At 43.4% G+C, this 12,718-nt stretch overlaps 1 protein-coding gene across 3 annotated transcripts in view; it reads left to right on the forward strand.

Annotated features, from left to right (window-relative positions):
- The window catches only part of ZHX2 (zinc fingers and homeoboxes 2), a 191,607-nt gene that overhangs the window by 117,105 nt on the left and 61,784 nt on the right, over nucleotides 1-12,718 (forward strand). The window lies entirely within an intron of this gene.

Genomic DNA, 12,718 nt, shown 5'->3' on the forward strand with positions numbered 1-12,718 from the left:
TTTCAAAGCCCTTGTCATTTTGTCAAATCACCGGAAAGAAATTGGGGATGAGGAAAGAGTAGAAAAAGCCTCAGGGAAAGTTGATGGTGATGGTGGTGGGAGAGGTGGTGGTGGTGGTGGGATTCATCAGTGGGAAATTGCTGTTCATCCTGATAGTGGTAATATCATTAACTATCCATTTTCAGAAAAGGATCCAACAACCACTTAATAGTACATATTCAACTCTGTTTAAAGAAATGAAAAAAAAGGAGTGAAGTTTGCAGACCTAAATTTCGAAAGTCAGAGGCAGAACTAAGCCTCGTTCCCCCACTTCTAATTGTCTTCCCGTCTCCCCCTCATCCATCTCAAGCTCCACGTTGTAAGATTTTTTTTTTTTTTTTTTTTTTTGCTTCAAGTCCAAATAGGAGCTAGTGATCCTAATATGTCTCGGCCACAGAAAAACACTAAGAGCTGATACTTATTAAGCACTCTTTGTGACCAGCATTGCTCTAAGCACTTACCTGTGTTAACTCATTAAAACTTCACAATAATCCTCTGAGATAGATCCCAATATCATAATAATTTAATAAATAGGGAAACTGAGGTGCAGAGAGGCTAAGCCACTTGCCAAGGTCACTCTGCTGGAGAGTGGCATGCTGGGTGCAAGCCCAGGCAGGCCAGCCCCCAAGTCTGCCCTTCCCCTCTTCACCTTTGGGCTCCTGCTCTTATTCAGCAGAACCCACACCGGCCTTGTTCTTCTGGTTATAGCAGTGGTTTTGCACAGACTTGCCCAATACTCACTCACTGGAGCTTCTCACAGTTTTATAGAAGTCCTGGTGTCTAGGGTTAGGGATTCATTCAACAGCCATGGAACACCTATGCAGCAAATGTGTATTAATTCCCTCCTGGCCCAAGGCACTGAGCTGGACACTGTAAATCCAAGTCCTCATCCAGGTACTTGTGAAATTCTAGGTTTCCTGAGGGCTGGAATGCATTTTCTATTTTTTTTTAATCTCTGTCCTCAGAGCTACATCCCCTTCTAACTCCTACAAAGATCCTCTTACACCCTCTCTAGCTCTCCCACTTAATTTTTCTTCACAGCACTGGGAACATTTCCTCTCCCAGACATGTATTTTATCTGCCTTTCTTCCCCACTCCTACTCAGTGAGAGCAGGGCTTTGTTCTCAACCCAGAGCCTGCGTGGCTCATAGTAGGTGCTCAGTAAATACATATTAGTGATCAAAGCTCAGACCTCATATTATCTTTTCAGTTGGAGCCAAACGGGATTGATTTACAACTGCACAAAAAGAGAAATGTTTTAAATAACAAGCCCTTTGAGGCAATAGAAAAAGGTGTATCCATTCATGGCTACACTCAAAACACCCCCTTTCCCAGATCTTTACCCCAAAGAGAAATGCTGTCATGAGTTTTTTGCTGCGTTTGTCTTACCTGAGTCTAAGGGTATTGTGTCTTACCCTCCTCCTAACCCAATTCCACAGTCACACATCGCATCCCACTTGCTGGTCTCCTGTCTTACATGGAAAATCAATGTATTTCAAGTAGGAAACAACTAATACAGAGAGGTTTCACCTGAGGTGGAAATTATGCAGGCAGCTTAATGCAAATTGGAGGGAAAAGCCAAAAATAAAGTGGTGTTAGCTAATACAAGCATGCTCATAATCTCATGCTACTGCTTTCTTCACTGGGTTTGTAGCAAGGTGGGCTGTGTGCAGAGCCCAGTTAAAACTCACATTATGTTGAGTTTAGGCATTTTGGGAAAGGATGTAAATGGAAAGATGAACTGCTCACATTTATCCTGATTTGTAGCAGAGGCATTAAGTTTTTTGTAGCTTTCATTGTATCATGCTTCTCCTTCTATTAATACTCCCCATCCCCAACCTATAAAGGGTGCTCTGGGAATAGGAGGATGATAATAGTGGCTTAGTCCATTTTGTGTTGCTATAAAGGAATATCTGAGGTTAGGTAATTTATAAAGAAAAGAGGTTTATTTGCTCACAGTTCTGCAGGCTGTACATGGTGCCAGCATCTGCTTCTAGTGAGGACCTCAGGCTACTTACACTCATGGTGAAGGCCAAGGGAAGACTCATGCCATGGGCAAAGATCACATGGTAAGGGAGAAAGCAAGAGAGGCAGGGAGATGCCAGGTTCTTTTTAACAACCAGTTTTTTGAGAATTAATAGAGCGAGACTCACCCAGGAGGGAGGGCATTAATCTATTTATGAAAGATCTGCCCATATGACCCGAACACCTCCCTCTAGGCCCCTCCTCCAACCTCGGGGATCAGATTTCAACATGAGGTTTGGAGGGATCAAATATCCAAACCATAGCAAATGGAAACCAGTTTCTAGTTGCAGTGACTTCTGCTCCTCACATGTGGGTTCTGATATCTGAGGCTCAGTGACATTCAAAATACATTGGCCCTTAATTTTGTCCTGGTTCTAGATTTAAGATGGTTGTTTTCCAAAGTTCATAAATGGGAGTTGGTGGAGCTGTCAATGAGGCCACATAATACCACTGAGTATGCTCAAGCATGTAAGCATTTGCTAACTATATTCTTCCTCCTCCAGGAAGCAGGAGGATTGCCATCCATTGAAGCTCTGAGATTCAAATGCAGAGCCATGTATGTCTGCCTTACAGAGCATGCACTTACCATTAGTAGCACTCTCCTGGCAGACTGCAGTTGCTTTGCCATAATATACTGCTTCCCATGTGTTGCATGTCAATTTTGTGTGGCATGGGCAGATACTTTTTATTCTCATGGTAATATATTCTCAGGAGTATGAAGAAAAATTATAATTAGCTGATGCCCAATAAATACAACTATGATTTATTGGGTATTGTTGCTTAGAAATATGTTAGAATTTACAAAGTGATTTGATTTTTCTAAATTATTAAGCAAAGAGTAATACACATGGTATTTGTCTAGAGCACAACTCAAAATGGTGCTGTATAAATGATGGAAGTTGAAGAAATCATGCTAGAATGTGAGAATTTTTAGTTAACTTTTTAAAAACCACCATGCATATGGTCTGTCTACCACTACCCAAACTACCTCCCCTACTTCTAGAAGAAAATGTCAGTGTGCATCTGGATCACCTGGGGGTGTCCTAAAAATGCAGATCCCTCCTACTCTCCCCAAAAGAGTCTGCTTCAGTGGTTTTGAGGTGAGACCCAGAAATCTGCATTTTAATAAGCTCCCAAGCTGGATTTCTAGGAGGAGGTTCTAAGACCTTTCTTCTCAAAGCACTGTTTCAGAATGTGCTCCCTAACTAAGATGGTTCCTTGGCACGGAATGCTCACTTTCATTTTCCCCCAATGATCTTTTTCTCTGGGAATCAAATCTCGTAAAACCTAATTTAATTGTTGGGCAATGCTTCCTCTTTAAAACCACTTGTACATGCCGATCTGGGCGCTGCTTGGCCAATCCAGATCTCTCAACCTCAACGTTACTGACATTTGGGGCTGGTTAGTTCTTTGTCGTGATAGATTATCCTTGCACTGTACGATGTTTAGAAGTGTCCCTGGCCTCCACCTACTAGATACCAGTGGCACTCATATCCCAGCCCCCATCTTGTGACAATCAAAAATGTCTCCAGACATTGCCAAATGTCCCTTGTAAGGGGGAAAAAATGACCCAACATTGAGAAGCACTAAGCTAAGCTGGAGTAACTGAAAACTCAAGTATCCAGATGTGAAAACTATGCTCCAGTAGAAATCATTCATAGTGCTGTAGCCCTTGAATTTGTATTCTGCCTTTTTTTCAGAAGCCCCAGTCCTATGCTATGTGAAAAAAAAGAATGTTTTATGGAGTGAGTAAAGCAGAATAAGTAGCCTGCAGCCTAGCATAAACCTACTTTAGATGAGCTTGCACATTTGTCTTCATGGAATCGGAAAGTAACTGGAAGAGATCAGTTGGCTAATGGGTTCCCCTTGTAGGGGAATTCAACTGAACCAACATGTATTACAGCCTTACTCTGTACTAGGTACTGCAGAAGCTGTTGAGGATATAAAAAAGAGTAAGATTGAGTCTTCTCCCTCAAGAGGCTTAGATCTATTAGAAAAAGTCAGGCAAGTACCCCAAAAGAGACAGCATGACATAATGGTTTTTAGTGACATTGCCTGGGTTCAAATCCTGGGTTCAAAATCAGCTGTGTGACTTTGAGCAAGTTGCATGACCTCTCTGTGCCTGTTTCCTCAGCTGTACATTGGGGGTAGAAATAGTACCTACCTCAAGGAGTTGCTTGGAGAGTTGTACAAATTCATATACATAAGGACCTGAGGACAATGACTGGCACATAGAAAGGGCTATCTTAGAAAGCCTAGTGCTGAAAATCAGGCCTTGAGTCAGGAGACTTGGGTTCAAATCCCAGCTCTGAGCTTGGGTAAGCAATGTAATCTCTTTGAGCTTCAAGTCCTTCATCCATGAGATGGGATGATCATATATTTACCCCATAGGATGATGGCAAAGATAAAATGAGATGATCTAGGAAATGCCTAGCCCAGTCTGATACATAGTACTAAATAATGTTTTGTTGTTGTTATCGCTATTGCAAATAGGTTTATGCCAACCAACCAAGCTCATACCAGAGGCCTGTCTATTTGAAATGAAAAACAAGTCTGCCATGAGCCCAAGCAGTTGCATCTTTGGGTCAGTTCCCTAACTATACAGAAATGGTAATGGGAAGTTGGATTCCCAAGGCCTCCTGGGTGAGCACAGAATCCACTCAAGAGCTGGTGAGACTCATGTGCACAGGGTCTCAAACTGGGCATCCATACCACAGGTGGGGCTGTCTCCATCTCTAGGACCCATGGGCCTTTCCCCAGGTCAGGACACTCCTCCTAGCTGGGTGACTGCTTCTCCTAGTCCTCTTCTAAACTTATTCCCTTTTTAGATATATTTATAACTTTGATTAGATTCTCCAAATTCTGCCTACTCTCCTGCTTCTTTCTTACTGGTGTTTAAGATAACTTTGCCCATAGCTAATCTTATCTTCTTGGCACTGGATTTCTGTTTAATTCTCAGAGTTCTGCCAAGAGATTCACACTGACAAGCAAGGGCCTTTAGTTATTCTTTCCAAAAGAGTATTTATCAGGTGCTCATGTATGCTGTGAGACAAAGAAGTATCAAACATGACCCAGTCCTTTAATGAATTTAAAATAAGTCTAACTGACCTTCAGTAATTATCAGTAAAAGGGCCAAATCCTGAACTGGGTGTCCATTTCAGCTGGAAGGTATTATTGGAGAATGTGGGCATTGAGAAATGGGTCCTGTGTGCAGGGATGGAGTGAAGGGGGAGCAGACGTGCCAGGCAGGAAATAAGCATCTGCCTACAAATGAAGGGGACCTCTGGGTGAAAAGAACACAGAGGCCAGAACTCTGAAGTGTCCATTGCCAGGCTAACAAGTTTGGACTTTAGTCTACGGACAGTGTAGATTCATAAAAGACTGAAAGGGGAATGGCACGTTGCTCTGGTATCTCCTAATGTTGGCTTTCCTCCAAAACTAGAAGGGTGAGACTGGTGTTGACATAGTGGGGGTAGATAGATGTACACAGGGACAGAGAGCAAATGGGAATGGTTAGAAATGGGGCTTCAGTAGGACTGGAAAGAGAGAGGAATGAATATTGCTAATGTTGATGAACCACCACTTCCGAGAAAATGAAGTAGATACACTTTCTCTATTTCTCCCACTGAGTACAACTAAAAACCTTGGGCATTATTTATAAAACAAGCATAAGACCCTGAAAAGTGGAAAGAAGGCGGCAGACTAACTAGGGACCTCATAACCCCAGGAATGACATGGTGATGAGTTATCTGGGTTTTTATTTCTTGTCTTTGTTTGGCTTGGTTTGTTTTGCCTTATATATCGTAGACTTAGAGCTGAAGAGGCCATCAACCACAAATGCTAAGGGGCCCAGACCCCTCCCAACAAAAGCCCCCCCAAAAAAGCCTGCTCTCTCTAGCCAGAGGATCAGGAAAGGGGAAGCCTGGTGAAGCGGAGAACTTTTAGACGATAACTGCTCTGCTCTAGCCAAAGGTCACAGAAAAAAACTGTGGTCCAGCCCCCACTCCCACCAGCAAAAGCCAAATGTGGAACCTAGAATTCTACCCTCACCAGGTTATAGCAAGCCTCCCCAATCTCCCCCTTCTGTATAGCAGGGTGGTGTCAGAGAAGGCCAAGTGGGGAGTAGACTTTCATGACCCCACCTAATGGTAACCTGGACTTACCCACTCCCTCAATGTCAGTTAAGATCATGTGGGAGCAGTAACAAGACACTCCTGACTCTTCCCAGACACAGAGAGGTATCAATGGAAGCCTTGTCAGGAGCTGGAACTCCCATCGCTGCCCAGTAATGAGAAGGCTCCCCTTCAAGTGTCAAGGCCAAATGGGGAACCTGGACCCCTACTTAGCAATAATGAGGTGGCATAAACCCCCTACCCATGTTGGAGCAGTGTGAGGGAAAGCTAGCTAAAACAGAAAGTTTAGATAAGATCCAAAATCTTATAACCAGGTTTCAGTTTTCAAAATCACTCACACCAAGAACCAGGAAGATCTCAAAATGAATGATTAAAGACAATAGATGATAAAACTGAGATGCTACAGAAGTTAGAATTTTACAGATTATAAAGCAGCCATCATAAAAATGTTTCAATAAGCAAATATAAACATGCTTCAAACGATAAAAAAAAAGAGATTCTCAGCAAATAAATGACAACCATATGGATATTTTAGAACCGAAAAATACAGTAACTGAAATTTAAAACTCACTGGATGACCTCAACATCAGAGCCAGTGGGCCAGAGGAAAGAATCAGTGAACTTGAAGATAGAACATTAGAAATAACCCAGTCTGAACAACAGAGAGAAAATAGACTGGAAAAACAAGAACCACTCAAAGAAATAATGGCTTAAAACTTTCCATATTCACCATAAACCTACAGATTCAAGAAGCTGGGTGAACCCCATACAGGATGAATCCAAATAAATTTACAACAAGACACATCATACTCAAATGTTTGAAAACCAAAGACAAAAAGCCCTTGAAATCACTGAGAGAGAGACAGCCACTAATGAGAAATGCAGTACGCATGGCAGCAGATTTCTAATCAGAAACCATGAGGGCCAGAAAGAAATGGCACAACATTTTTTTTGAAAAAACTGTCAACCCAGAATCCTATATCCATCAAAAATTATCTTTCAGGAATGAAGGGGTAGTCAAGACATTATCAGATGAAGGAATGCTAAGAGGATTTTTAGCCAATAGCTCTACTATAAAACAGTGTCTAAGAAAGTTCTCTAAACAGAAAGGAAATGATAGAAGGAATCTTAGAACATCAGGAAGGAAGGAAGACTATGAGGCTGTTTCCTATTCTGTTGCTAAAAAGAAAAAGCAGAGGATGAGAATTTTGAAAAAGGAAAACAGTCTGAGTCTCAAGAAGTCTATGAGAAAGAAGAGAGGAATGACTTGGTCATGCCCATGACAGAGAAGTGGCTTAGAGACCTGATAAGAGAATACAATATGTAGATGATACACTAGAATTCTTGTCCTTTGAATTAGTATTGGGTTGGTACAAAAGTGATTGTATTTTTGCCATTGAAAGTAATGCAAAAACTGCAATTGCTTTTGCACCAACCTAATAGAATAAAATGATTTGAGCTAGAACAGAAATGCTAGGCCACCCAGCTTCCTCCCTTTTTTATATGAAGCTAGATTTGCACAGCTTCTCTTAGATAGTTTTATTTACCTTATGCCATGTAGTTTCCTGTAAGAACAGAGCCTCATTTAGGGAATGAGTTAGAAAATGTGGAAAAGTATTATCAATCAGTTCAAAAGTACCTATCTAAACCCAATTTCAGTATTGGATTAAACAATTATTATAAGCCCCAAACTATGGAAAATAATTTGTTTTCATAATGGTCAAAAGACTGAGACATCTTTAACTCTAATAGGTATTTTTTTGAAATGAGTATTTGCTATAGAAATTGAATTGAGGCTGTCGATTAAATAAAACTATAAAATAAGGCTAAAAATAATAGCTAATGTTTATGACAGTTTACATCTCAAGGATCTGTTGCATTTAAAATGACATTTGGTACAGAATCTATGAGAAATCGGAGATAACCTGTGAGTCCATCAGTAGGGGAATGGCTTATGCCACATTGAGACAATGAAATCTGTTCAAAAGGATAAGCAACTCTGTATGTGTTGATGGGGAATCATAGCTGTGACACATGGTTGAGTGAATAAAGCAAGTCATGAATAATGCATCTTGTGCCATCCCTTTTGTGAAAAATAAACTGCATATGTAGGTGTGTTTATGCATGGGAAAAGCTTATACATTAAACTGTTAAAAGCAGTTACTTCTGGGGATTGGAAATAGAGAAGCAGAGATGGGAGATACTTTTACTTTAAACACTTCTGTATCACATACTTTTCTTTTTTTTTCTTTTCTTTTTTTTTGAGACAGAGTCTCGCTCTGTCGCCCAGGCTGGAATGCAGTAGGGCTATCTTGGCTCACTGCAACCTCCCCCTCCGGGGTTTACGTGATTCTACTGCCTCAGCCTCCTGAGTAGTTGGGATTACAGGCGCGTGCCACCACACCTAGCTAATTTTTGTATTTTCAGTGGAGACAGGGTTTCGTCACGTTGGCCAGGCTGGTCTTGAACTCCTGACCTCAAGTGATCCGCCCACCTTGGCCTCCCAAAGTGCTGAGATTGCAGGCATGAGCCACCATACCCAGCTATAATTTTCATAAAAATCATATGCAGCTTGTGAAATTAAAAAGTTTAAGTGGTTTCAACTTAAAGGTGATAGAGCAGAAAGGCCTATTCCATCGCAGTGGTCAGTCATCAAGCTGCATAAACCCACCTAAGCCTTAGTTTCCTCATGTGAACCCAGAAAATCTGAGACAGGTCTGTTAATTTAGAAAGTTAATTTTGCCAAGGTTGAGGACGCACCCGTGACACAGCCTGAGGAAGTCCTGACGACATGTGCCCAAGGTGATCGGGGCACAGCTTGGTTTTATACATTTTAGGGAGACATGAGACATCGATCAATATATGTAGGAAGTACATTGGTTCGGTCTAGAAAGGCGGGACATCTTGAAGCAAGGGCAGGAAGACTCCAAGCAGGAGGGAGCATCCAGGCCACAGATAGGTGATACACAAATGGTTACATTCTTTTCAGTTTCTGATTAGCCTTTCCAAAGGAGGCATCAGCTATGCATCTATCTCAGTGAGCAGAGGGGTGACTTTGAATAGAATGGGAGGCAGGCTTGCCCTAAGCAGTTTCCAGCTTGAGTTTCCCTTAGTGATTTTGGGGACCCAAGATATTTTCCCTTGACATTCAAAATGAGAAACCTCCCAGGGGTATTGGAAAAATGAAACTGGTAAAGCTGCTTCCAAAGTGCCCAATCAGCATGAAGTCAGTGGTGCCCCAGCCTCTTTGTTTGAATGTCCAGAGCTCCTGAGTTAGGTCAGAGGATGTTTTCCCATCTATAAAATGGCTAATGACACTACCCCATCAGAGCATTGTGAGGATTAAATGAAATCAAAGATGCACCAAGTACCTGGATCTCTCAGAAGTGGTAGTGATATTAGTGTCTTTAGGCCACTCCCAGCCCGGCACCAGGCTCATGATAGGCACTACAGAAGGAGTTTTTTTGTTAATCTGAACTGAACTGATTCCAATGCCTATTGCTGCATTTCCCAGATGTGTGATCTCCAGACAGTTTAGAGGTTTGCCTTGGATAACATAATATAATGAGAGGGTAGCCAGCAAAAGACAGAAGACCTGTGTATATCCTTGCCCTGTGCCTCTAAGTCAGTTCACAGGGCTGTGAGTTCTCTGTGAATGAAATTGGAATGACAATCCTCGCCCCCCTCAACCCAAAATCTCACAAAGCTGTTGTGAGCACAAATGGAAGGGTGAGAGTTGGAGCATTGTGTCAACTATGAAGTCCTTGGTTTTTTTTGTTTGTTTGGTTTTATTTTATTTATTTTTTTTTTTGAAATGAAGTTTTGCTCTTGTTGCCCAAGCTAGAGTGCAATGGCACGATCTCAGCTCACTGCAACCTCCACCTCCCAGGTTCAAGAGATTCTCCTGCCTCAGCCTTCCGAGTAGCTGGGATTACAGGCGTGTGCCACCATGCCTGGCTAATTTTATTTTTATTTTTACTTTTAGTAGAGATGGAGTTTCACCATGTTGGCCAGGCTGGTCTCGATCTCCTGACCTCAGATGAGCCACCCACCTCGGCCTCCCAAAGTGCTGGGATTACAGGCATGAGCCACTGTGCCTGGCCTAAAGTCCTTGTTTTACATGGACCACAGTGGTGGTCGATCATCAAGTTGCTTAAAATCATCCGAGCCTGTAGTGGTCCTTGTTTCCGTAGCATGGAAAACCCTTGTTATCACTGTCTCGCCTTTAGTTTGACCTGAAGCTGTAACAAAGACCTGTTTCTCACGCCCACTCAGCATCCAGGCATCAGAGACCGACTCCACAATTAATTTTTCAGCGTACTGAAAAAATACTTGCCAGTGAATGACTGTGGCTAGGGTAAGAACAATGAAGCAAGAAGGCAGAGGGAAGACTTGCTTGCAGCTTCCAAAAAAGAAGATAGTTCTTTTTCAAAAGTAGATGTTGGCTCCGGCTCTGAACACACTTCCCAAGCTACCCGAGCTCCGTGGGCAGCTGGAAACTTGCCCTGCCCCAGGGGCTGGTGGATACATTACCTTTTCAAGTTTCCCTTGTGACTGCCTCCCTTCCATCACCGCCAGTTAGTTCCAACTTGTTCTATAACTTAGAACTTCTACCAGGTTCCAGAAATTTGTGGCAAGGCACTGAGACAATGGAGGTTAGAACTCAAACACATGGTGGCTTAAATAAAGATCATCTGATTTAGGTGTAGTAGCCAAGCAGAGTTAGCTTTGGTTTTAAAAAGTGAGCCAGGTGTGGTGGCTCATGCCTGTAATCCCAGCACTTTGGGAGACTGAGGTGGGTGGATCACTTGAGGTCAGGAGTTCAAGACCAGCTTGGCCCACATGGTGAAACCCCCATCTCTACTAAAAATACAAAAAATTAGCCAGCCATGGTGGTGCGTGCCTGTAGTCCCAGCTACTAAGGAGGCTGAGGCAGGAGAATGGCTTGAACCTGGGAGGTGGAGGTTGCAGTGAATCAAGATCGTGCCACTGCACTCCAGCCTGGGCAACACAGAAAGAATCTGTCTCAAAAAAAAAAAATTTTTTTTTAAAGTAGGGCAAGCATTAGGGGACAACTTTGTGAATACTCGTTGCTCTTTAAGTTAATTTTTAGACTTTGCATCCCTGGAGGTTTCTAAAAATAGACGAAACACCCAACACTCTTATTCACTCGCCTTGGGGCTGGGCAGATAAGGCCCTCCTCCTCCTCTTCTTCCTCCACAACCTGTTCCTCCTGATTCTCTCTCACTCAAGCAGAAACCTGGCAGGTGCCAGGGTGTGGCACTCACACTGGCCTCCACATTCTCTCCAGCCTCCAGAGTGATCCTGGTCTTCTACGCTCCATCACCACTGCTGCTGCCCTGTGGGCTGCGCCTCTCACATCTGGCCTCTTCTGGAAGCCTTGGGCTTCACCCCCCCCCCATCCGTCTTGCACCCTGAAGCCAGGGCAATCCTGGAAGGCACAGGTCTCACCATGCTGCTTGCCTGCCTAAAACACTGCTTTCATTGGCTGCCCCAAGAGCCCAGGTTGCCCAATTGCCCCTCCCACCAGCTCACTTCTCACTGGAAAGGCAGCCTCTCAGAAGGAGAGGTTTACTCTCCTTTCTTTAAACATGCCATGCCCCTGAGCCTTTGCTGTTCTGTCTGCTCAGACATCCTCCTTCCCTCTCTTGTCCACCCAGTAAACCTCTGCTTGCTTCTCAGAGCCCAGCTCAGAAATCTCTTCCTCCAAGAAATCAAAGTGGGGGGAATAAAAAAAGTCAGAGCTGGACCAAAGACTGTGGGGACCTAGTAATAATCATAATGACTTTCTTAGATTCAGGGCACTGCCCCGGACACATTGCATCACCTTGTTCAGTCCCCACTACTACTCTAAAGGTAGGCCTCAGCATTATCTTGGTTTTCCAGATGAGGACACAGGACTTGAGGGTTCAGGGACGTGCCCCAAAACACAGCCAATTCATTGTAGAATTGTGATGGAAGCTTAAGTTCACCTGATTGAGGTTTGCATTTTTGTCAGCTACAATGTCCTGCTGGCTAATGCAGTGTTTCTCAAACTGCCAGTCATGATGCGTCTGTGAGTTGTGAAATCGGTTTAGTAGGCAGGGCCAGTTGCATGATGTGTGGGGCTCAGTGCGAAATGAAGATGCAAGACCCCTGTTCAAAAGGCAGGGAAAAGGCTTTTTCCTTTCTTTGGCATTCTCTCAGCTTGTCGTGGTGTTTTTTATGTGTACTTTAATGTCACATTCCCTCAGGCACGGGGTTACTGGTTGGGGAGTACGGACCAACCCTCACCCTGGAGGCTCGCCCAATCAAGACCTTTCCCCAGCCAGTGTGCAGGTCCCTGCTGGAGGGTGGGGGGTGGGGAATACAGCCACTGACACTAACCAGGGGCAAGGGAATGGGATGGGTGGCCCAGAACCCAGGAAGTGGGGCCATGCATCGCGTCAAGACCTCACAAAGCACAAATTCAAAGAAAAAATGATTAAGAGTTTCAAGATGGTGACCACAGAGCGTTAAAC

This window comes from Chlorocebus sabaeus, chromosome 8 (genome assembly GCF_047675955.1).
Source record: "Chlorocebus sabaeus isolate Y175 chromosome 8, mChlSab1.0.hap1, whole genome shotgun sequence".
Classification (NCBI taxonomy): domain Eukaryota; kingdom Metazoa; phylum Chordata; class Mammalia; order Primates; family Cercopithecidae; genus Chlorocebus; species Chlorocebus sabaeus.